This window comes from Sminthopsis crassicaudata, chromosome 2 (assembly GCF_048593235.1).
Source record: "Sminthopsis crassicaudata isolate SCR6 chromosome 2, ASM4859323v1, whole genome shotgun sequence".
Classification (NCBI taxonomy): domain Eukaryota; kingdom Metazoa; phylum Chordata; class Mammalia; order Dasyuromorphia; family Dasyuridae; genus Sminthopsis; species Sminthopsis crassicaudata.
In genome coordinates, this window is record NC_133618.1 from 93,435,838 (window position 1) to 93,463,654 (window position 27,817).

Consider the following 27,817-nt stretch of genomic DNA (forward strand, 5'->3'; position numbering starts at 1 on the left):
AGCAGACATAAAGCCTCTCAGCTCCCACCTTCCAGCATTGTGCCTGACCTAACAAGCTGGAAATAGTAAATTTGGTTAAATGGCAAAAGACCCAAGTATTTCATTGGATGGACAGAAAAACAATTGGCCAACGGTCAGTAATATTGTCGACTTCCTGTGGGTCACTTCTTGGAGCTTACATCTAGAGTCTGACCTTTCCTGCACTCTGGGAATAAGGATCATAGGACTTGGGCCTAGGGTCTGACCTAATCCATCCCATAGACTTTTGAAGAAATCTTCACCTGGCCCCATTCACATGTATAACCTATACTGAACTGCTTGCTTTCTCAGTGGAAGTGGGAAAAGGGAGTTTGGGGAGAGAAGAGAGCTCATTTTGAACTCAAAGTTCTAAAAACATTTAAACAATGTTTTTAAAAGAAAATAAGATGCTAAGTAAAATTTTAAAAAGTAAAGGATGACATTCAAACACATTACTAAAGCCACTAATGTTCATAAGTAAATGATTTAAAACAAACCATCTTACTTGCAGAAATGATTAGCCTCTGTAAGAAAGTGTCAATAGGACTCTAACTCATGAATCAGCTAATTGTTCTCTGTTGAAATGAATACTAGCTGTTGTTCAGTCTTTATCAATAATGCAATATAGCTTGACTAAGCATTGCTAGGCCTTCTTCACTATTCTTTCCTTATACTTTTCATGTTGAATATAATAGAAGGTAATAGTAGATGAATATTAGAATATAAAAAGGTCCTGTAAAAATAGTAGGGAATACTAAAACTTGCAATGATCTAAGGCTCATTGCAAAAAAAAACTCAAAAAAAAATTTAAAAAGATAAAAAATATTTTTTCTTTTTCTTTTTCTTTTTTTTTTTTTAATACACTATATTGAGAAAAAAGGAAGAATAAAAGAGGTGATAGATCCATTGATCAGGATGGAGGGGGACAGTGATAACCAACAATAGAGGGGAAATGATGTTGTTCATTCTTTCTTCTCTGAAAAGGACAATAGAATAATCTTTACACTGGAAATAACAATATAAAAGTGACTAATAAAGAGTTGGTGCTTAAAACATTTTAAAAGATTTTAAGAAAGCAATTAGTTGCCCTTGGTAAATTAAGGATGCCTGGCCTAGATGGACTACATTTTCATGTCATGAAAAAAATCAGACATTATTACTAAGCCAGTAATATTTGAATTCAGTAATATTCAAAAGACCTGTGAAAATGGGAGAGGAAGCACAAGATTAAAGAGCAAATGTTCCAATTTTCCAAAATAGGAGAAAGAACAATATCTATAAACCATGGATCAGTGAGTTTTACTTCAATTCCTAGTAAAATTTGAGGCGGGGTCATTAAAGAGATGAGAGGTGAACATCTAAAAAAGGAATCAGTAAATATAAAGAGTCAACGTAACTTTCTCATGAACAACTAATGTAGGAGTTGCCTCCTTTCCTCTTTTTTTCCCCTTTAGCTATATTACCAAACCAGGAAATAAAGGAAATGCTGTGGATCAAGTTTACAGAGATTTTTGCAAAGCTCTTGATAAGTTATTACATATTATTCTTGTGAGGTGATGGATTAGAAAGCAATAGAATCCAGGTGACATTGGGCAAGTTACTTAATTTTGCTTCAATTTCCTCAAGTGTAAAATAAACTGAAGAAGGACATGGCAAATCACTCCAGTATTTTTTGCTAATAAAACCCCAAAAAGGGGTGAAGAAAAGTTGAAAATGAATAAAGGCAACTGAACAATAAAAATTATGTTATTTATATCTTTATTATATTTCTTATATGTTATTTTATTTACATATTTGCTATATTATTTATATATTTATATTCACAAACAATGTTACCGCATTTATGCATAATACCTTTTTTTATATTTTCTGTATTATATTTTATTTATATTTAAAGCTTGCAAAATGCTGTACAAATGTTATCTTATTTGATCCTCACAACAATCTTGTGAAAGAAGTGCTATTATTGTCCCTATTTTAAAGATTAAGGAATATGAAACTCAAAGATTACTGGGTTGTATCTTGGAAGAGTCTTGTAACTCATCCATCTTCTCCAAGGGGATTCAGGATATAAATTCTGGATAGTTCACTTGAATTTAAGAGGGTTGCTAAGAGCTTCTTCAAGAGCTGACAGAAACTATTTTCTATGAACTGAACTGCTCACACATGGTGAGAAATTAATAAAGGATTCACTATCTCAAAGACATTCATAGCCCCATCTTCAGGTGACACACATAGATCTGCTAGAATGTTTTTTCAGAATTTTTCAATATGCGTCAAATTATCTCTTGAACTTTGCAAAACGTCTGGATTCTGATATATATTGATAAACATCAATGACAAAAGACCAACCAGAAAATGAGGTTTTTTCATTTGCTATTTTTTTTTTTTAAAAGAGCAATGTGCCTAAAGCAACTTGACAGTCAGAATGAACTGAATCTATCTCCCTCCCTTTCCCCACCCCCAGGGAAGCATCCCTCCTACTGAAGAGAAATAAGTACACAATTATCATCATTTAGGAGAAAAAAAAAAAAAAAAAACTGCCAAGCTAAGAACACTGTCAATTCTTAGAAAAATGGCCAGTATAATTTGCTACTAATTGCAAAGAAGAAATTACAGACATTTTAAGCATCTGTTATTTGTCCTTAAAAAAACCTTTCCTAGTGTGATGGGAAGAGTTAGTTTTGACATCTTCTCTAAAGCTCCTCTGCCTTATCCACAAGGCTACTCAGATGTGTGATTATCACATTACAGAGTTCTGCACAAAGGTATAAGAAGTTAAGAGGTGAGCTTGTCAGTTCTGTAAGTCAAGATGAAAATGTGATTTAATTCTCTGCAACACTAGTTAGACTGAGTGCCTTGCAGGCATAAGGGAGATTGGTTTGACAGTTTCAGAAATACACTTTCAATTCAGAGAGTTATGTGCCCCAAGGAAAGCTAGGTGCTATACATAACAGAAACTTCCTTGTCTTGAGTTGCCAAAAAACTTCAGAAACTATCTTTTGGAAGGAAGTTCGTTCAGGTAAGAATTCTTCAACTTGAAATGCTGTTAACTCTACAAAATTTGGTAACTATTACATTTCATCAAAAGATATGTGCCAATCTTTTGATCTTCCTTTCAAATCAGTAGAAGGGTTTTTATCACTTATTTGGAATGAAATAATATTCCTTCCTTTATCTTTATTGAAATCTATAATCAGAATTTTCCTTCCTGAAGAGATATACACAGCATTAGCATATAGGTTTCCTAATGCTTAATCTTATGATATCTTCCCAGTTCAACCAAAGCTCCAAATGAAATCATAAATAGAGAAATTTCCAATATTTGCCAAAAGAAGTCTTAGAGAAGGATGTAAGAATGCGAGAACTCTAATGACTCTTCTATCTCTCAATCTATAATTCTATAAATTTAAGGTTATTTCAATGAGTCCCAGAAATGACAACAATATGTAGTCACCAATACTCTAGAAGCTACTTATATTTTTACTCAGTAAAAAGATACTTCTATGACTGGGAACATGAATATTTTAATGATAATGCTTTTTATAGTATGAGAGTAACTCCATCCTTTTGTGGCTAAACTGGAAAATGTATATTTATCTTCCTATGTGCCATCAAATCAATACAATGATAGTCTGGTAGGACAGAAAATCCTCAAATACAACAGAAGCTAACCTTGACAAAGATTTCCTTCATAATGGTTATAAATCAAGTTTATCAGGAAGCAAAGAAAAATTTGTAAATTACCTAAGGAAACTTGTACATCACCAAAGCCAAAGAATCATATGGCATCATGACTTGTGAGTGATCCCAGATTCTCTTTGTTAGCAAACCTCAAGCTATGAAAAGCTCTACCAAACTGAAAAAGTCAATCAAGACCAACTCCCTGAATTTACAGGTGAGGAAACTAAATCACAGAGCATTTGTTCCGTGATTTGTTCAGGATCACACAGATAGTATGTGTTTGAGGAGGGATTTCAAACTAGGTCTTCTTGAAGACAAATTCAGAATATATTCCTGCCAAGAACATACTAGAGCCAATTCACAGCAAATGTTAATTTACATTTTGGAAATCTGCAAACTTTTCAAATCAGGACTCAATTTATTGTTTTGTTGATTTCTAGACCTAAAAAAAAAAAGTTAGAGAAAAAATTTGTATTGTAATAAGTTTATTTTTTAATACAAATTGCTTTATGAATCATGTTGGGAGAGAAAAATCAGAGCAAAAGGGAAAAACAATAAGAGATTAAAAAAAACAAACAGAAAAAATCAGTGAAGATAAGCATGTGTTGATTTACAATCAATTTCCATAGTTCTCTTTCTTGATGTAAGATGGCATTTTCTGTCCAAAGTCTATTGGTATTGCTTTGAAGCATTGAACTATTAAAAACCAAGCCCTTCATAGTTGATCACTGCACATTCTTGCTGATATTATACACTATGTATTCCTGGTTCTTCTTGTTTCACTCAGCAGTTCATGTAAATCTTTCCAGACCTTCCTATAATCAGGTTGTTCATCATTTTTTTATAGAACAATAATATTCCATTATTTTCATGTACAACAACTTGTTCAGCCATTCCCCAGTTGACATGTATTCACTTCTTTTCCAATTCTTTGCTACCACAAAAAGAGCTGCTTACAAACATTTTTGCATATGTGGGACCCTTTCCCTTCTTTATAATTTCCTTGGAATGCAGAACCAGCAATGACACTATTGAGTCAGAGAGTATGCTTAGTTCTATAGCCCTTTGGACATAATTCCAGATTGTCCTCCAGAATGGTTGGATCATTTCACAACTTTACCAATAATGTCCTCCAGAATGGTTGGATCATTTCACAACTCTACCAATAATACATTAGTCTCAGTTTTCCCACATCCCATCCAACATTTATCATTATCTTTTCCTGTCATCTTAAACAATCTGAAAGGTATGAAGTGGTACCTCAGAGTAGTTTTAATTTGCATTTCTCTAATCAATAATGATTTAGAACATTTTTTCATTTAACTAAAAATGGCTATAATTCTGTCGTCTGAAAATTGTTCATATAGTTTCACCATTTATCAATTGGGGTATGACATGTATTCTTATAAATTTGACACAATTCCTTACATATTTTAGAAATGCTGGCTATAAAGATTTTTCCCCAGCTTTGTACTTCCCTTTTAATGTTGTTTCTGTTGGTTTTGTTTGTGCAAAGACTTTTTAATTTAATGTAATCAAAGTTGTCCATTTTGCATTTAATAATATTCTCTAAGGGGTAGCTAGGTAGCACAGTGGATAGAGCACCAGCCCTGAAGTCAGGAGGACCTGAGTTCAAATCTGGTCTCAGACTCTTACCACTTCCTAGTTGTGTGACCCTGGATAAGTCACTTAACCCCAATTGCCTCAGCAGAAAGAAAAAAATTCTCTGATTTTTCTTTGGTCATAAATTTCTCCCTTCTCCAAAGATCTGATAAGTAAATTATCCCTTGTTCTCCTAATTTGTTTATGGTATCATCTTTTATGCCCAAATCATGTATCCATTTGACCTTACAGGAGTGTGAGATGTAGGCATATGCAGAGTTACTGACATATTATTTTCCAGTTTTCCCAGCAATTTTTGCCAAATAGTGAGTTCTTATTCCAGAAGCTGGAGTTTGGGGATTTATCTAATTGTTATAGGCTTTGATGATAGTGTTGTGCGTATCTAATCTATTCCACTGATCCGCCACTCTATTTCTTACCTAGTACCAAGTGATTTTAATTGGGACTGCTTTATATAATATAGTTTTAGTTTGGGTACTGCTAAGCCACCATCCTTTGTATTTTTTTTTTTCATTAATTCCCTTGATATTCTTGACCTCTTATTCTTCCAGATGAATTTTGTTATTTTTTCTAGTTTTATAAAACAGTGTTTTGGCAGTTTGGTTGGTATGGCATTGAACAAGTAGACCAATTTTGGCAGAATTGTCATTTTTATTGTATTAGCTCAGCCTAGCCATGAACAATTGATATTTCTCCAATTGTTTAGATCTGATTTTATTTGTGTGAGGAGTGTTTTGTAATTGTGTTCATATAGTTCTCGGGTTTGTCTTGGCTGGTAGACCCCCAAGTATTTTATTTTGTCGACAGTAATTTTAAATGGAATTTCTCTTTCCAACTCATGAGCTTTGTCAATAATATATACAAAGGCTGATAATGTATGCGGGTTTATTTTATATCCTTCAATTTTGTAAGAGCTTTGAATTGTTCCCAGCAGATTTTTGGATGATTTTCTAGAATTTTATAAATATATCATCATATCATCTGCAAAGAGTGAAAGTTTATTCCTCAGCCTATTCTAATTGCTTTAATTTCTTTTTCTTTTCTTAGTGCTAAAGCCAACATTTCTAGTACAATCTTGAATAATAGTGTGATAATGGGCATCTTTGTTTCGTCCCTGATCTTATTGGGAATACATGCAGCTTCCTTCCATTATGAATAATGTTTGCTGTAGGTTTTAGATAGATACTGCTTATTATTTTAAGGAAATGTTAGAGAAAATGTTAATGATGCAGATTAAATTTACAAAGTGTTTCCTGAATTTGAGCAGGGCTGGTTGTTAAATATTTATGACCAGTCTCCATTCTCTACTCCAGAAATATCTACATAATCCATGAATATGGAGACACACATTACCAGAAGTCTGGCCCCAGGGTGATGAATGTTTTTGGCCTAGATGGACACCTGAAGCTTGACAGGATTATTGAACTGCAATGATAAAGGGAATACCTACATTGATGTATCTTAAAGTCTTGAAAAGTAACACCTGAAACAAAAACTGAAGACCTTAACCTCCCTATTCTTGAAAGCTAATTCCCCAAACAAAACTATGTTGCTTATATGAAATAGTTACTTATATGATTAAAAGAAACTAAATATGGAGTCAGTGTCTAAAATTGAATGTAGACTCTATACTCAGTACCTATGTGACATTGTGAAAATCACTTCATGTAGGAGTATAATGGTAAATATTTAACAACTAGCTCCTTTAGAAAAATACCGCATGGCTTAGGGTTTACCACATTTTCAAATTTAATCTGTACCATTAATATTTTCCATCATTTCCTTAAGTCTATACCATGAATCAAATAACAAATCAATCCCCGATTTGTAACAATTGGAGATTTCTTTATTTCAATTTTTTTTGTGCTTCCTTTTTCAAGGTGTTGGCTTTTTTTCTGATGATTCACTTGTATAACTTTCATTTCTTTTCCTTCATCTCTCATCTCTCTTATTTCATCTCTCTTATTTGACTTTTAAAATCCTATTCGAGTTCTTCCATGAGAACTTTTGAGGCCTGAAACCAATTCATATTTCTTTTCTTTTTAATCCCTTTTTATTTTCAAAATATATGCAAAGATAATTTTGAACATTCACAATTGCAAAACCTTGTGTTCCAAATTTTTCTTCTTCTCTTCCCCTCACTCCTTTCCTTAGACAGCAAGTAATCCAATCTATATTAAACATGTATAATTCTTCTATGCATATTTCCAAATTTATCATGCTGCACAAAAAAAATCATCAAAAAGGAAAAAAAAAATAAAACAGAAAACAAAAAGCAAGCAAACAATAACAAAAAAAAGGTGAAAATACTGTTATGATCCACATTTAATCCCCATAGTTCTCTCTCTGGGTGCAGATGGCTCTCTCCATCTCAAGATCATTGGATTTGGCCTGAATCACTTTGTTATTGATAAGAGCCGCCTCCATCAGAATTGATCATGGTATAATCTTGTTTTCAAGGCTTGTCCCAAGCTTCGGAGTGACTTCTGTGCCCCAGAAGAAATTCTAAAAGATAAAAGTTGTCTGGAAAATGAGCACAACCAAAACCAAAACAACAAAAAAGACCTGATCATAGAAAACAATAACTCAGAAGAGAATAACAGTATCAAAATACTTCAAAGAAATGTAAAACCTCAAAGAAATATGAATTGGTTAATTAAGACAACTCTGAGATATCACTACACTCCTCTCAGATTGGCTAAGATGACAGGAAAAGATAATGACAAATGGGAATGTGGAAAAACTGGGACACTGATACATTGTTGCTGGAATTGTGAATGGATCCAGCCATCCTGGAGAGCAATAGGGAACTATGCCTAAAGTATGGTCAAACTGTGCATACCCTTTGATCCAACAATGTTTCTACTGGGCCTATATTCCAAAGAGATTTTAAAGGAGAGAAAGGGACCCACATGTGCAAAATTGTTGTAGTAACTGGAAACTGAGTGGATACACATCAATCAGAGAATGCTTGGTTATGGTTTATGAATGCTATGGAATATTATTGTTCTATAAGAAAGGACCAGCTGGATCATTTCAGAGAGGCCTGGAGAGACTTACATGAACTGATGTGGAGTGAAACAAGCAGAACCATATTGTTGTACAAAGCAACAAGATTATACGACGATCAATTCTGATGGAGTGGCTCTTATCAATAATAAGGTGATTCAGGCCAAATCCAATGATCTCCTAGTCCCAAAAAAGGCTTGTCAGTGGTTTTCTGTGCTAGGGCCTCTAGGACTAGCAGCTCACCTACTATGCTCAGGTTATCTAACCTAGTCTACATCAGGGCCTCCAAGGCAACCAATCCTGATCACTAATTTGCTGCATGAAGGCTGGAGGATGGAGGTCTCATAGTTGGCTAACTGTGTTTCTAGTCTGTTTAGCTGCAATCATGGGACCTCTTTGCTGCTCTGTGCAGGGTCTGGAACCTCCCATTGGCTTGCTTGGACACTGTCTGTACTAGGCTCTTTTACCCAAGTGAGACAGACCTTTCTTACAATCCTTCTAAGTTATCTTGGTCTAGAAAATCATTGCACACTGTTCTGTCACCTCAGAATTAAAATTTGAGGCATGATTTAAAGTTGTTTTAAAAGAAATTGGTGAGAGCCCAGACAATTTTCTGCCTTTTTTCTACCACCTTAGTTCTACCTCCAATAACTGAAGATTTCTGATTTGTAAATAGCTACAATAAAATTTTAACAGTTGAGGGTTTTTTTTGGGAAAAAAAAAAAAAAACCTTCTCTAGGTCTCAGTGTACTCATGTAGAAATGGAGAAAGTTAAAATAATCTTTGACATCTCCTTATACTTAACATAGTATTTATTATATGTTACATGTTTTATGTAAACAATCACATATTGACTTACATTATTATCAATTATCAAGTACTATCAATTATCATCAATCAATCATTTATTAAGCATTTACTATATGCTAAGCACTAGGGATATGCCCACTAAAAAATATAATCCTCTCTTCAAAAATTTTATGTTTTATCAGTCAGTTGATAAACATTTATTGAGCACCAACTATATACCAGACACAGTGTTAAGTGCTAGGGATATCAAAAAAGGCAAAAGATAGTCCCTGCTTTCAAGCTCATACTCTAGTGAAGAAATTTTATATATATATATAATGCTATATGCAAACAAGTTATATATAAGATAAACTTGCATAATTACAAAGAAAAAACACTAAAATTAAGATCCCTCTTATGTATATGTATCTCCAAGGTGCTTAGAGGCCCTAGTATAACCATCTAGACTAGAAATTAAGTTTTTTGAAGGCAGGAAGCTTATATTATTATTTCATATTACTCATATCCTTTAACACAGTGCTTTTAAATAAATCAGAAAAGAATCAATATAATTTATTCCATCTAAGTTACCCCCCTTTCTTCCTCCTATACCCCCCAAAATATGTTGCTGTAGGTTTTTGATAAAATGAGATTTTTTTTTTTTTTTTCTCATTTGGGATCTCTGCAAAACTGAAAGGCAGCTATCCCAGACACAAAACTTGTTTTGGTACCAAATACTTCAAGTGAAAGTGGAGTAGGCAGAATTAGCTGAAGAAATGAGTAAGTATATTTAGAACTTATTTCATTTTATCACCTCATTTTATGGATTATATGCATATTTGCCACAAGCCAATTTTTTAATATATGATGATCTATATACCACAATATTGGACACAGAATATAGAAGGATATCAATAGTGGAGTATGAGCTTTCCCAATTGAAGAGATGGAAAAATCAGTAAGATTCAAATTTAGCAAAAAATAATTTACTTCTATTGCATAAAACATGTATCCTCTGAAATACAGGTCAATAGAAATAGCAATTTTGTGTGGTAGATAAATAAAAGAGAAATAGGGGATACTGGGGCAAAGTAATGTTACTATAGAAACTATAATGTTCAAAAGTTTGATTTTGAAGATATGCCTTTTTAAGTATTGCTTTGCTAGACTTTTAGCATTTAACTGAAATTTTTTTAAGCAAAAGGAAATTTTTGCTTTTTTGTGTTAACTGCTGGGGACTGAAATGTGACACCTTCTCATCTATCTAACCCTCATAAAAGAAAGCTGGAGCACCTTGTCCTATGTGTTCTCCATAGCATAAAACCTACTTAATCTGAAAAATGCACTGTCTTCAAGTTTAATTTACATTTCCTTGTACAGTGGGAATTGAAGGGCAAAGGTAAGAAAACTAGAGAAGGAAGAAGGGGGAGAAGCATCATTTGCTTGCAGGCAGACATTCTCAGTACCAGGGTCAAAGCACTGACAAAGGATGGTTTTTTTGTGCACTAGTTAAAAGTCATTTTGAAATGTTAAAATCAGCAAAGGAACTATTTAAACCCCAAAGTCAATCCATTTTGATGGGAGTGGAGCAGAAATAGTGTATTCATCTCACTCTCATATATAACTAAAAATGACAAAAGTAAGCCTAGCAATGTTAAGTTCCAAAAATTTATTTTTATTCAGCATAAATCTAACAGTCACCTACATGTCTGGAAAGTTTAGATTTAATGAGATTTAATCAATCACTTTATCATCTTAGGCTTCTCTAACTGCAATCTTTATTCTATTGTTTCTCTTAGTCTCTTATCATTAAGTAGATTTTCTTTTTTGTCTGAGTATCACTCTGATTTTTTTTTTTTTAAACCTAACATGGTTCATCAGGACCATAGTTAATCTAAAATAACAAATGATTTAAATTCAGTGTCATGTAAGTACAGGTACATACTAGTAATCATTGAACAAAAGTTGCAGTCAAAATGGTTCGGAGATTGGTACTACTACCACCTATGTGGTGCCAGGGCTGGAGTCAAGATGACTCCTTTTCCTAAATTCAAATCTGGCCTCACCCTGAGAAAATCATTAAACCCAGTTTGCCTCAGTTTTCTCATCTAAAAAATGAGCTGGAGAAACAAATGGAAAATCAGTCTAGTATTTTTGCCAAGAAATCTCCCAAAAGGGTCACAAAAAGAGTGGGACAATGAAACAACAATGAAAAATAAATTAATTGTAGCTCCTTTAATCAAAATTTTTTAGTGTTTTATTATAGATCAAACTTTTTTCCCCCCTTTTATTAGTTGGTTGCTTGGTTTTAATTCCGTAGAATAAGATATTCTTCCCAGTATAAGCTGATGAACTCATCACCATGCTTCTGACTCTTAAAGATTCAACACATACCCACCTCCCATGGCCTTCTTTCTTCTCTCATTATATGGCTGGAGGGTTGAGCACTAAATGTCTCCCCAAGGGCAGAAATGATACTTTCCCCTTCACTTTACTTTTTCATTACTCACTGGTTTCCCCCTCCTCTCTTTCTTTCATGCACTGTCTTCCCCCATTAAATTGTAATTCTTGTAGTCAGGAATTGTCTTTCTTTTTCTGGTTTGTGTCCCCAGGGCTTAGCATAATGTTAAGAACAGGTATATAATAAGTGTTTATTGAACAGAAGTAGTAGATCTGATGAGTGAAACCAAATAACAAATGCAGAGATTTCAGACCAAGGATAGCTTACACTTTTGTTTGTTTTTGTTTTGTTTTTATTTGCCCTGAAAACGTAGAGCTTCCATCTAGCTAAGGGTGGCTAGGTCCAGCAGCAGCCTACTGGATTTCCGATCAAGGACAAGACTAGAGTTATGTTATCCAGACTCAAACTCAAGTCAAGAACTTGTAAAGATTAGACCAAAAAGACAAAGAACAGACTTCACTTCAATAATAACAAAATTATTTTATTCATGAAATAAAAATATGGTGGTGGGGGGGGATGAGAGCTATGGAACAAACACATGGAAGAGGAATTAACAATTTAGTATAAGAGATATAGAAGTTTCTTTCAAAATTAGAAAGGATCAAACAGAAGTTAATGACTCCATAAGGCAATAAATATTAAAACAAAGCCATGAAAAAAAATAAAAGAAAATGTAAGGTATCTCATAACAAAAACAACTGATCTTCAAAAACAAAATCAAAAAGAATAATGTAAGAGTTATTGGACTGTCTGAAAGCCATGATGAAAAATGTAGCTTGGACTTCATATTATATGAAATCACAAAAGAGAACTTCCCAGATCTACTAGAACCAGAGGGCAGAGTAAATATGTAAAGAAACCACTGATCACATTGTGAAAGAAATTCCAAAATGAAAACTCCTAGGTACACTTTTGCCAAAATTCAAAGCTTCCACATCAAAGGGGAAAAAAAAAAAAAATATATATATATATATATATATATATATATATATTTCCCTCTGAGGCTGGGGTTAAGTGACTTGCCTAGGGTCACATAGTTAGGAAGTGTTAAGTGTCTGAGACCAGATTTGAACTCGGGTACTCCTGAATTCAGGGCTGGTGCTCTATCCACTGCGCCACCTAGTTGCCCCCAAAGAAAAAATATTGCAAGTAATTAGAAATGAAAAAGCATCCACACATGATCCAAGAAAGAGCCCCAAAATGAATCACATAAGCATAGTAGTTACCAATATAAAGGAGAGGAAAAGTGGAATAAAATGTTCCAAAAGGCAAAAGATATAGGCTTACAGCCAAGTATAACTTACCCATAAAAACACTGCAAATTCTTAATTATCTTTTCTCAGTCATCTTCCTTCTCAACAACTTTGCAGCCTTTAACACTGCCAACATTTTCTTCTCTTTAGGTTCTTTCCCCTGATTCTCCCCCTATGTATCTGATTGCTTTTTGTCAATCTCTTTTTGCTGGATCGTTAACAAGGTCATCTTCATAAATTGAGTGTCTCACTAAGGCTCTGCACCAGATCCTTTTTCCTACCTCCAAGCTAATTCTACTTGATCTCATCAATTCCCATTGATTGAATTATCATCTCTATGCTAATGATTCTCAAATCTATTCATCCAATTTTAACCTTTCTACTGGCTTGTCTCACATCTCCAACTGCCTATTTGAGGCCTTCAAAGGGTGTTCTATAAATATCTTACACTCAACATGTCCAAAGACTTTTCTCCCATTCTCTCCTTTCTGTTTTAATAGGAATAGGAATATCCCTATTCCTGTGGAACATTTTCATAGTTCACTAAGCACACAACCTAAGTGTCATTCTTAAGTAAAGTTTCACACTGTGTGTCCAATCTTGCCAAGGCCAATCAATTTTGCTTTCAAAACATTTTTCATATATGCTCCCTTCTTTTCTCTAACACTGCCATTATTCTAGAACAAGCCTTCATCATGTCACATTTTTATTATTTCAATAGCCTGCTAACTAATCTGCTTGCCACAGGTCTAATCTCATTCTGGACGATCATCCACTAAACTTCCAAAGTGAAATTCCTAAATTCTAAGTCTGACCATATCATTCTATACAAAATAAACTCCAGTGGCTGCCTATACCTCAGGATCAATTATCAAATTATCCAAAATCCAAAGTCCTTCATAAACTAATCCTCTATGCATATCTTTCTGGTCTTCTCAAACCTTACACAATATGCTCGGTGCCCCACATACTTTTTAAATTTATTGCCATTGATTTCCTTGTGTTCCTTAAACAATACACTCCATCTCCCAACTCTGAGCATTTTCATTTACTGACATTTATTCCTGAAATGCTCTCTACTTCTACCTCTGTCTTTCAGCTTCCCTCAAGACCCCACTAAAATTTTATTTTTAATATAGAAAGCTTTTCCTGATCCCTTTCAACTTTGGTGCCTTCCTTAAATTGATTATTTCCAGTTATCTTAATATAATTTGTTTATCTCTCTCATTAGATTGTGGGCTCTTTGAAAGCTAGGACTGTTTCACATTTCTTTGTATATCCTATCCCTTTGCAAAATGCCTAGATAATGGTAAGTACTTGATGAATATTTGTTCACTGAAGTGTTTACATTATAATAGGGGGAGAAGATGCAACTGCCCCTTTAGAACTTAATATCATCAGGGATTATAGGGGAAGGTAATTTGTCTAGTCCCAGGAGGAGATTTTTGGGAACACTTTGATGATCTTAAAGGAAAAAAAAAAAAACAAAAGAGAGCAAAAAGAATATGCTAGGGTAAGGGGAGTGCCGGAGAAATTATCTCACAAGAACTGGATATACAAGTAAAAGACTATGCAAAGAGGAAGTGGTAGAAAGAGAACTTAATTTTTATCTTAACTGGCCAATGGAATATACACATATAGTTGGATACAGAAATACGTTTTACTCAGCAACAAAAACAATTTTTAAAAAGGAGGGAAGAGGATAATAGGAGAGGGTAATAAAAGGATGGGTAATATGATTAGTCATTTGCAATTTTAAAATTTTCAATCACATATAACTACACAGAGTATATTGAAAAATGGGTTTTAGAGGGGAAAGAGTAAGAATATGTGATTAGGCTTTGGGTAAGAGAGAAAAAAAAAGAGGAGCATTTTAAGCAAAATTATGTTTAACCCAGCAGAGAACACTGGAGCTAAACATATTCTTCACTCACCATTGTGAAGAGCAAGAAAGAAATAGCATACAAGTAAAAAAAGAACAATGATGGAGTGAAAAAACAAAGGATAAGAAAAAAGACAATATCATATTTACAAGAAACATTTAAAAGAAGAAATCTATTATGACTTAGTAGATAATTTTTAAAATTATATTATGTTAAAAGTAATATAAAACATAATAAAATGAATTCATATTAATATTAACATATTTAGTTGTAGAAGTGATAGATAATTTCATTAAATAACAGCAATGATACAAAATATTAAAAATTTGGGAGATGTAGCTAAAATGGCATTGAGGGAAAATTTGCATAGCTACTTATTTTCATGAACTTAAGATAGAACAGTTCAAGAAATGGGGCATGCCATTAAGAACAACAGCCAAAAAAAATAAATAAATAAAACTCAGCTAAATTCCAAAGCAGAAATTTAAGAAATCAAAGAATGTATTATTAAATTGAAAAAAAGTGAATTAATAAATAAAACTGAGGGCTAGAAGTTTTTTTTTTTTTGGGGGGGGGTCAAGGGCAGAAGAGATAAATTAGTTTCTAATTTGAATTTTTAAAGAATAAAATAAAATTTTCAGTGCCAAAAACAAAGTAAACTCACATGAATGGGGAAGAAATAAAATAAAATAAATAGAAATTTTTTTTGCCCAATATATGCCAATAACACTGATAAACTAAATGAAATTGACTGATATTTATAGTAATAAGTAATGCCAATGTGAAAAATGATACAAAATGCTTAAATAATTCAATTTCAGAAGAAGAAAAAGAATGAATTATAGAAGAATGTCTAAAGAAAAAAAAGTTCTAGGACCTAATGCATTTGCAAATGAGTTCTACCATTCAAGTAATGATCAATTCTACATGTAAGCTATTTTTTAAATAGGGGAAAGGGAAGGATACTATTAAGTTCCTTCTCTTAAATAAATGTGATTTTTGATATCTAAAACAAGGAGATTCAAAACAGGGGGGGGGGGAATCTATAGGCCAAAATCCCCAATGAATATTGAAAATTTAAAAGTAAAATATTAGCAAAGAGAGTATCACAACAAGTCGCATAGTTTATACACTATCACCAGATTGAATTTATACCAAAAATTCAAGGTTGCTTCAATATTAGGAAACCATCAACATAAAAGGACATATTAATGATAACTACAAAAAACCTTGTGATTATATCAGTAGATATAGAAAAAAGCCTTTGACAAAATACAAATCCCTTTTTTTTTTATTAAAAACACTAGGAAACAGGAATAAATGGATCCTTCCTTAATAAGATAAGTAGCATTTCTCTAAAAGTCATAGTTAGCATTATAAGTAACAGGGATAAAATAAAGTTCTGTCTAAGGCCATGACTGGAATTAAGCCAATATGTACATTTCCATTAAAGAAAGTATTAGGAAATATCAGATGTAGTGATGACAAGAAAAGAAAATTAAGGAAAAGAAAAAAATAAAGAGGAAACAAAATTATCTGGTTTTTAGATGACATAATTAATATAATGATGTTAGTAAAGTTTCAGAATATAAAACAAATCTCTATAAATTATCAATAATCCAACACATTATTAACAAAACCCAGCAGGAAGAGATAAAAACTCCATTTTATATATAATACTTGAGCATTTTTCTGCCCAAAACCCTATCTATGTACATGCAGCTACAAAGCACTCTTTACACAAACAGACTTCCATAAATGCCAAGTATGCATTGCTCTTATATTGGCCAAGACAAAATGATAAAACAGACAATAGTCCCTAAATTAATTCATTTATTCAGTTCCATACCAATCAGACTTCCAGAGGATTACTTTATAAATTAAGAAAAATAATAAAAAATAATGAAATATATATAGTGGGGAGTCAAGATGGCAGAGTGAAGCCAGGAAGCTACTCAAGATAGATTGAAAAACTTCAAGAAGGGTCAGTGTCCTTGGGGTGAAAAGGGTGTTCACACCAGTTCAGACAGACTCTGGAAAACCCAGTGAGATGGTCTCAGCAATCACAGCAAATCAGAAACTAAGACTCTCAATCCTAGCTTAGTAGAGAAGAAAATCAATGGGGCAGTGTCCAGTCTCAGCTCAGAAGATTAATTCTGAGAAATCAGTCTGTTTTCAAAGAGAGTAGGCAAAGTTATTCCGTACAAACACAAGGGACCCCTGTGCTGAAAGCCAAAGCTCAGAGCTATATAGGTAGCTTAGGACAGCTACCCCTAACCCCAGGAGCTCAACCATAAAAGTAAAAAAAAAAAAAAAAAAAAAAAAAAAGAAAAAGAAAAGAAAAAGAGGAAATACCAAAAGGAAGGGAAAAAAGTGAGCAAGAAAGAGAAAAGAACCTTCATCATAGAAAGCTACTATGATAATAGGGCAGACCAAAACACCAACTCAGACAGATGAGAACAAAATGTCCACAGAAGAAATCTCAAAGAGTGTTATGAATTGGTCTCAAGACCAAAAGGGCTTCTTGAAAGTACCCATAAAAGACTTTAAAGGGCAAATAAAAAGGATAGAAGAAAAAATGAGAAAAGAAATGAGAGATATGCAAGAGAGAGTCAACACTTTGGAAAAGGAAGGCATTCCTTTAAAAATACAATTGGCCAAATGCAAAAAAAAAAAAAAAAAAAAATCCACTGAAGAAAATATCTTCAAAAGTAGATTTAACCAAATGGAAAAAAGAGATAAAAAAGCCAATTGAAGAAATTAATTTAAAAACTAGCATGGAACAAATAGAAGCTAATGACTTTATGAGACATAAAGAATCAGTCAAACTAAAAAAGAATAAAAATAGAAGAAAATACCTCATTAGAAAAAGAGATAACCTCAAATATAGATGCAAAAGAGACAATTTAAAAATTATTGATCTAGCTGAAGGCCATGACCCAAAACAAACAAACAAACAACACAAAAAAAAAAAAACAAAAGAAAGAGAGAGAGAGAGAGAGAGCCTAGATACTATTTTTCAAGAGATTATCAAAGAAAACTGACCCAATATTCTAAAACAAAGGGAGAAATATTCATTGAAAGAATGTACCTTTGACCTTCAGAAAGAGATCCCACAAGGGAAATTTCAAGAAACATTGTTTCAAGACTCCAGAAATACAATTTCAAGGAAAGCATACTGCAAGCTGCCAGACAAAAACAATTCAAATATTAAGGAGTCAGAGTCTCGTATTACCCAGGATCTGGCAACTTTTATAAGAAAGGATCAGAGGACCTGGTATACTCTGGAAAGCACATGACCTGGGCTACATCAAGAATGAACTATCCAGCAAGACTAATCATTTTCTTTCAAGGGAAATGTTGGAGCTTTAAGGAAGTAAGAGGCTTTCAGTCATTTCTATTGGGAAAAAAAAAACAAAAAAAAACACAAAAGCAAAAAGAGTATTAAACAGAAAATTTGATTTACAAACATAGGACTCAAGAGAAACATAGAAAAAAATAAATAAGAGGAATATATATTATTTAAATGTTAAAATATTTACATCCCTGGATGGGAAAATGATATCTGTAACTCTTGAGAACTATATCTGTCACTGGGGCAGACAGAAAGAAGTAACACGTGGACTGAGATTGTGGTTGTCATGGACTCTGGTGTGATGACATCAAAGAAATAGATATTAAAGGGTAGGAAAGATCTCTACTGAAGAAGAGGAAATGGGAGGAATAATAAGACAAAGTAGATCACATGAAGAGTCATGAAAGACTTATTACAATCCAATGAAGAAGGGAGGGATTTGAGCATTTTCTGAAATTTGATGCCCTCAGTTTTGGCTATAAGAGTGAATAACTTGATCATTAAGTGTGGTATATTACCTAATCCAATAAAGAAATAGGAGGAGAAAGAGGAAAGGAAAGGGAGAGGCTGGGTAGAAGGGAGGGCAGAAAAACTAAGAAAAAAAAGGTAAGAGAAAGGGGGAGGGGTAATAGAAAAATAAGGTAGTCGGTAGGATAAGTAAAAAAGAAAACACTACTAAGAACGGGGGGAAAGAGGAGGGGGGAAGTATGTACAAGGGAGAAAATAGGATGAAAGGAAATACAGAGCTTATAATCATAACTGTGAATATGAATGGGATGAACTCTCCCATAAAACAGAAGCAAATAGCAGAATGGATTAAAAAGCCACATTATACAACATATTGTTAAAAGAAACATTTGACACAAAGAGATACATACAAAGTAAAGATAAAAGACTGGAACAGGACTTATTATGCTTCAGCTGAAATAAAAAAAGTAGGAGTAGCAATTCTGATCTCAGATAAAGCAAAAATAAAAATAGAACTATATAAAGAATTTTTGATAAAGGGTACCATAAAAAATGAAGTAAAAATGATATTAAATGTATATGCACCAAGTGGTTGAGCATATAAATTCCTAGACAACATATTAAAAAGAAGAAATAGACAGCAAAACTATGTTAGTGGAGGGCATCAAATTTCCCTTCTCAGAGTCAATGAAATCTAACCATAAAATAAATAAGAAAGAAACTAAGTAGGTTAATAGGATTCTAGAAAACCTAGACATGGTAGAACTCTGAAGAATATTGAAAAGGGACAAAAAAAGAATACAGCTTTTTCTCAGCAGAATATGGCACCTACACAAAAACTGACCATGTAGTAAGGTATAAAAACCTCACAATAAAATACAGAAAGGCTTCTTTTTCAGACCACAATGCAATAAAAAATTATATTAAGTAAAGGGTCAGGGAAAGAGTGAAAAGCACCTGAAAATTAAATAATCTAATTCTAATAAATGAGTGGGTAAAACAACAAATCATAGAAAAAAATCTTAATTTCAGACAAGAGAATCACAGTAATGAGACAACATTCTAAAATCTATGAGATGCAGCCAAAGCAGTTCATAGAGGAAATATTACAAATTTTATAAATCTAAATAGCTACATAAATATAATAGGAAAAAAAAGGAGATCAATGAATTGGGCATGCATCTAAAAAAGCTAAAAAAAAAAAAGTACAAATTCAAAACCCTCAATTAAATATCAAATTAGAAATTCTGAAACTCAAAGGAGAGGTTAGTAAATTTGAAACTAAGAAAATTATTGAAGTAATAAACAAAACTAAGAGTTGGCTTAATGGAAAAAAAAAAATAACAAAATTGATGACTTTGGTTAATTTGATTAGAAAAACGAAAAAAAAAAAAAAAAAAAGCACCAGCATCATAAATGAAAAGGGTATACTTGCCACCAAAGTCAAAGTCATTAAAGCAATAATTAGGAGCAATTTTTCCCAAATGTATGGCAGCAAATCTAACAATCTAATCAAAATGGATGAATATTTACAAAATTAACAGAAGAGGAAATAAATTACTTAAATAGTCCCATTTTAGAAAAAAAGAAATTTAAAAAGCTATTATTGAACACCTAAGGAAAAAAAAAAAAAATCTTCAGGACCAGATGGATTCATAAGTGAATCTTACTTACCATTTAAAGAACAATTAATACCAATACTATGTAAACTATTTGGAAAAATAGATAAAGGAGTTCTGTTAATTTTTTTTTTATGATGCAAATATAAAACTGATATCTAAACCAATAAGAGCCAAAACAGAGAATATTATAGACCAATCTCCCTAATAAATAATGATGCAAAATTTTAAATAAAATATTAGCAAAAAGATTACAGCAATTTATGAGCAAGGATCTATACCACTTGGTATATTCTTGGATTTATACCAGGAATGCAAGGCTGGTTCATTATCAGGGAAACTATTACTATAATCAACCATATAAATAAGAAAACCAACAGAAATCAATGTGATAATCTCAATAGATGTCAAAAAAGCTTTTGACAAAATACAGAACCCATTCCTATTAAAAACACTAGAGAGCACAAGGATAAAAGGGAGTTTTCTTTAAAATAATAAGCAGTGTCTATCTAAAATCAACAGCAAGCATTATCTATAATGGAGAGAAGCTGGATGCATTCCCAATAGATAAGAGGTGAAACAAGGATGCCCATTATCACCACTATTCTTCAACATTGTACTAGAAATGTTGACTTTAGCAATAAGAAAAGAAAAATAAATCAAAGTAATTAGAATAGGCAGTGAGGAAATAAAACTATTACTCTTGGCAGATGAGATAATGATACACTTAGAGAATTCTAGAAAACCATCCAAAAACCTACTGGAAACAATTTACAGCATTAGTAAAGTTGCAAGATATAAAATAAATGCACAAAAATCATCAGCATTTCTATATGTCACTGACAAAGCCCATTAACAAAAATAGAGAAATTCCATTCAAAAAACTATAGACAAAATAAAATCTTTAGGTGTCTACTTGCCAAGACAAATCCAAGAAGTATATGAACACAATTATAAAACACTTCTCACACAAATAAAGTCAGATCTAAACAATTGGAAAAATATCAATTGCTCGTGAGTAATAAAAATGGGTCATAAAATGACAATTCTGACTCAATTTGTTTACTTATTCAGTGCCATACCAACCAAACTGCCAAAACATTATTTTATAGAGCTAGAAAAAATAGTAAGAAAATTCATCTGGAAGAACAAAATGTCAAGAATATCAAGGGAATTAGTGAAAAAAAAAATAACAAAGGATGATTGCTTAGCAGTACCAAACCTAAAACTAAAAAAGAAGTAATTGATATTGGCTAAGAAACATAGTGGAGATTAGGGGAATAGATTAGAAACACACAATATAAAAATTAAGGCCTGTAGTAATCCCCAAACTCTAGCTTCTGTAATAAGAATTCATTATTAGACAAAAATTGCTGAAAAAACTGATAAACAACATGTCAGAAACTCTGCATAGACCTACATTTCACACCCCAATAAGGTCAAATGGATACACGATTTGGACATAAAGGATGATACCATAAACAAATTAGGAAAACAAGGGTAATTTACCTATCAGATCTTTGAAGTAGGGAGAAAAATTAAAGAATATTATTAAAGGCAAAAATGGACAACTTTGATTACATTTATTAAAAAGTCTTTGCACAAACAAAACCAACAGAAATAACATTAAAAGGTAAGTACAAAACTGGGAAAAAATCTTTATAGCCAGTATTTTTGACAAAAGTGTCATTGACAAAGATGTCAAATTTATAAGAATACAAGTCAATCCCCAATTGATAAAATGGTGAAAGTATATGAATAGACAATTTTCAGATGATCAAATTGGAGCTATCTATATAGTCATATGAAAAACTGCCCTAAATTGCAATTGATTACCAGGGAAACTATTACTATAATCGACTATATAAATAAGAAAATCAACAGAAATTAATGTGATAATCTCAAAAGATGTCAAAAAAGCTTTTGACAAAATACAGAACTCATTCCTATTAAAAACACTAGCGAGCACAAGGATAAAAGGGAGTTTTCTTTAAAATAATAAGCAGTGTCTATATAAAACCAACAGCAAGCATTATCTATAATTATCTATAATAATAGAAAAATGCAAATTAAACCCACTCTGAGATGCCATTCATACCTCCCAGATTGGCAAAGATGACAGGAAAAGATAATGACAATTGTTGGAGGGGATGTGGGAAAACTGGGACACTAATACATTATTGGTGGAGTTGTGAAATGATCCAACTATTCTGGAGCGCAATCTGGAACTATGCCCAAAGGGCTATAAAACTGTGCAAAATCTCTGACCCAACAGTGCCATTATTGGGTCTGTATCCAAGGAAATCATAAAGGAGGGAAAAGAGCCTACATGTGCAAAAATGTTTGTAAGCATATTTTTTGTGGTAGTGAAGAATTGGAAAAGAAGTGAATATGCATCAATTAGAGAATGGCTGAACAAGTTGTGATACATGAAGGTAAGGGAATATTATTGTTCTATAAGAAATGATGAACAAGCTGATTTTAGAAAGGTCTGGAAATATTTACAAGATTTACACAACAGCAAAAATATACAATGATCATCTATGAAAGGCTTAGTTCTTAGTAGTTCAGTGATCCCAAACAGTCCCAATAGATTTTGGATAGAAAATGCCATTTACATGCAGAAAGAGAACTATGGAAACTGGATGTAAATCAACATATGCTTATCTTCACTGATTTTTTCTGGGTTTTTTTTTTCTCTCCCATGGTTTTTCCCTTTTGTTCTGATTTTTTTTCTCCCAATATGATTCATAAAACAGTGTGTATTTAAAATAATTAATTAAAAATAATATATATATATATTCAAAGAAAATATCAAGAATCTCAAGGGAAAATTTTTAAGATGAGAAAGAAGAAAGTCTAGCATTGTTAGATTTCACATTATAATAAACTTTATTGGAAGAAAGAATTACACACTGAAAGGATCAAAAGTCAAGAAAATTATTACTCATAATCATGAAAACATGCTGCTCTCCAGTGCTTCAGTTCCACTGGCAAGCAGAGATGATAGCACAGACATTCAGCAGGTTATATAATCTATTTCAGAGCTTTTGGTCTCTCCCTTTGCTGTTGAAGAGAAGGATCATAAAGATTGAGTGGGATGGGAAGCTTAGAAGGAGTCAATCAATAGATAGTCATGTCCCCCTTTCCTTTATTGATCACAAAGACATTTGTGATTAGAAACATTTTCTAACCCTATATATGTGACATAAATAAATTTGCTAAACTGAATATGATTATGAAAATTTTGCATTCCTTGCCTAAGTGAAGCTGACTAAATGAATTATTGGGTATACAGATCTTTGTGGTACACAGATGGATCAATAAGTCATCAAACATGTAGTCATTTTTGTCAGATAAAGTATAGCAATAGGCTGATCCTTTGCACAGAACAGTAATCATTCAAATGATTAGGTATTAGTTCAGAAATAGAGAAGCAAATCAATATAAGAGATTAAGTACATGATATACAGAAGCAGATGAACATAGTAGCTTACTGTTTTGATTAACTTAAAGGCTCCAGCTACTAAGGTAAGAAGTATGTAAGAAAACAACTGGGAAAACTGGAAAACAATCTGACAGAAATTACCTATAGACTAATATCCTACACAAAAATAAAGTCCAAATGGATACATGAATTAGACAAAGGATAAAGAGAATAATAGAAGATAATATGGTCAGTTATTATTATACAATTTAAAAGTTTTGCAGAAAGAAACCCAATCCATCTTTAAAAATTCCTTTGTCCCTGGTGACTCCTTCCTCTGATGGGTCTGTTCTTGGAACTTCTATTTTAAGAAAGGATACATACCAGCCATGTTCATGCCTTCCTCTCTGGTTCCATTCTTGAGCCTCCAAATGTTTTTCTCCACTATGACCTCCTTCAGGTAATTTTTCATCCTTTCCTCCACCAACACTGATATCCACCAATTGATGAATGATCAAAGTATATGAGCAAGGATTTTTCCGACAAAGTAAGTAAAGCTATCTATTGTCATATGAACAAGTGTTCTCAATCACTATTGAGTAGGGAAATGAAAATTAAAACAACTCTGAGGTACCACCCTACATCTATCAGGTTGGGAAATATGTAAGAAAAGAAAAATGACAAATTTTGGCGGGGATATGGAAAAATTGAGACACAATACACTGTTCTTGGAGTTGTGAACTAGTACAACCTTTCTCTAGAGACTTTTTTTTTTTGCTCAAGTGTTATATAACTATGCATATCTTTCACCCAGCATTACCACTATTAAGTTGGTATCCCAAATAGACTAAAGAAAAGGAATTGGAAATCAATAGAGAGCTTATCATTTGGGAAATATCTGGAAAACCTATGGTATATGATTTTGATGGAAAACTATTGTAGTATAAGAAAGATGGTTGAGCAGGATGCTTTCAGAAAAACTTAGAATGACTTAGATAAACTGATACAAAGTGAAATGAGCAGAACCAGGATAATATTATACATAGTTACAGCAATGCTGTATGATAATTAGCTGAGAATGACTCAACTATTCTCAGCAATAGAATAATCCAATACAGTTCTGAAAGAACTAACTTTTTCAGATAAAGAACTAACTTTTTTCTTTTTTTTACTTTATTTTTTAAATCAATGTTTTCTTTTCACAACATGACTAAACTGAAAATATGTTCTGCATAATTGTATATGTATAATCTTATATGAAATTGTTTTCCTTCTCAAAAAGGGAGAAGGGAAAGAGAGAAAATTTGGAACTCAAATTCTTTAAAAATGCATGTTAAAAATCTTATGTGAAATTGGGGAGAAATAAAATATTAAATAAAAAAGAATCTCCTGGAGGACATAGACCATCCTTCTTTCTGCTTTTATTTTTATTCCTAAAGTTTGGTACAATACCTGGAACAAAAACTTAATATATTCTTGTATACTTGACTAAAAATAAAAATAATAAAAGATAATATAAAGAAAAATTTTTGTTGCTAGTTTCTCTGTTAAAGGTTTCATTTCCAAGCGATATAAAGAATTCATTAAAATTAACAAGAACTATTCCTCAAGTGATAAATACTCGAATCATTCTGGCTCTCATTGACTGTCCAATGAACCTTTGATATTATGGTTCTCTTCAAGAATGAAGGACAGAAAACAATCTCTGTATTTGTATTCCCAGCATTTAGAAAAAGCTTAATTATTTTATTTATCATGCCAAAAAGTTACTAATCTGTGCATATACACTGATTCATTGATGCTGCTACTATACTTATATCCCAACAAAGTCTTATAAAGGAAAAAGATCATCACTATGGACAAAAGTATTTATAGCAATTTCTTTATGTTTATGATGGCAAAGAATTGTAAATTGAAGGAAGATACATTGGAGGATAGTTGAACAAATTGTGGTGTATTAATATAATATAACGCCATTACCCTAAAAAAACCAATGAAGGGAACTGTTTCAGAGAAACCTATTGATACTGAAAAAAGTGAGAATAAGTTATAAAAATAGCAATGCTATAAAGAAACACAACCTTAAAAGATTTATTTTAATCATCAGTGCCACCAGCCATAATTTCAGAGAACCAATAATGGAATGAACAGAATAATCAAGAAGCAGGTTGACATGGTCAATATGGAAATTTATTTTGCTTGACAATTCATATGTTTTAGAAATGTTGTTTTTTTATTTTGCAAATGGAGGGAGCAAGAATAATTTTTATTAATTATTTTTAAAAGAAAAAGTTTTAAAAGGCTTTTCACTTTAAAAAAAAAGACACATGGCTTAGTGAATTGAATGCTGGGTTTAAAGTCTAAAAACAAAGCTCATACTCTGATACTTTCTTACTAGTCACTCTTAGCTACTATGTTAGTATCTTTATTTTTCTTCTATAGAAAAAGTAAAAAGCAATAATTTCTTTAGAAAGTCTTATTTTTTTGTGCTTGTTCTTTTGTTCAAAACTGTGATTTTACTGATTTATCTAGAGAACACCTAGCCTTTGACCAAACAATCAGTGAGTCTTTGGTAACTTTTTCTTAAATTTTGTCTTAATTGATGAAATAAGACAGACATTTCCATAACATTGTATAATTAAAAAATATAATTGCATATGAAACAGCAAATCTTCTGTGCCCAACTTACTATTCTTTTCAAATAAACAAAATCGTCATTATAAATGTCTTTTTTTTCTTCCCTACCCTCTACCCTCTTCCTTCTCCCCAACCCCTCCATGATATAGAGATTCCATTAATGGATTCTGTAATGGCTAGTATTCCGTTACAATCATGTACCACAATTTGTTCAGCCAGTCTCCAAGCAATGGGCTTCCTTAAAATTTCCAGACCTTTGCCACCACAAAACAGAGGTGCTATAAATATTTTAGAATATATTAGGTTCTTTCCTTTTTCCATAATCATCTTTGGAAATAGACCAAGTAGTGGTATTGCTGCATCAAAAGTTATAGGTAATTTAATAACTCTTTGAACATAATTCCAGATTGCTCTCCAAAACAGATCAGTTAATAATTCCATCATGATGAATTAGTGACCCAATTTTCCGCATACCCTCTAACATTTGTTACTTTCCTTTTTTTTTTTTTTTTATCATTTTAGCTCATCTGTAAGTGTAAAATGATATCTCAAGATTGTTTTGATTTGCATTTCTTTAATCAATAATGATTTAGAACATTTTTTGATATGACTATAAATTATTTTGATTTCTTCATTGGAAAACTGTCTGTTCATATCCTTTGGCCATTTATCAACTGGGGAAAGACCCATATTCTTAGAGATTTGACAAAGTTATTTATTTTAGATACGATTCCTTTATTTAATAAACAGTCTATAAAATGTCCCCCGCCATTTTTCTGGTTTCCTTCTAATTTTGGTTAAATTTTTTTTTATTTATACAAAAAATTCTTAATTCAATGTAGTGGGAGGTATTTCTTTTACAACCAACTTTGCTCTCTGTATCTTGTATATTCACAAAAGTATAATATATAATATGTATTCAGATGCATAATATCTAATATGTATTATAAGAATTATAATAATTAGTAATTATTAATCAATTATTATAATTATATAATTATGTTTTAGAATATAAGTAATATGTATTCAGAAAATAACAATAAGGAGGACTTCAGCCCTAAGGCAACAATAACACAACTTGGGACTAAAATTTTATAATAATAACATTACACTGATAAAAATAAAATAGGGCAAATTAAAAGTAAAAACGAGTTAGCAAAGGGAAAAGAATGCAACCACTGAAAATTATTTTGGTGTATTTTCTGCAGCTACTAGGTTAGAGATATTCCTAAGGAAAATTCAAGTTTGAAAGCCTTATCCAGGATTATTTAATTCATGTGTCTCAAGAAGCACTGGAACAACCCAGGTCAATATAACTCCAGGATGATTTTCTACTAATAAAATAAAGTATGCAAAATATTTTAAGGCACTGAACAATTATCAGTTGTTGCTGTGAGTTCTGTGCAAAACTTTATTTTATGTGCTATACAGGTATATCATGTATTCTTAAATAAGTGTCTAAATATTATGTTTAGTTATTTCTGTTTTAAAAAATGGCCATCAGGACAGAATCAGCTACACCCAGAAAAGGAACACTGGGAAATGAGTATTAGCATTTTTTATTTTTCTCCCCAGATTATTTTTACCTTCC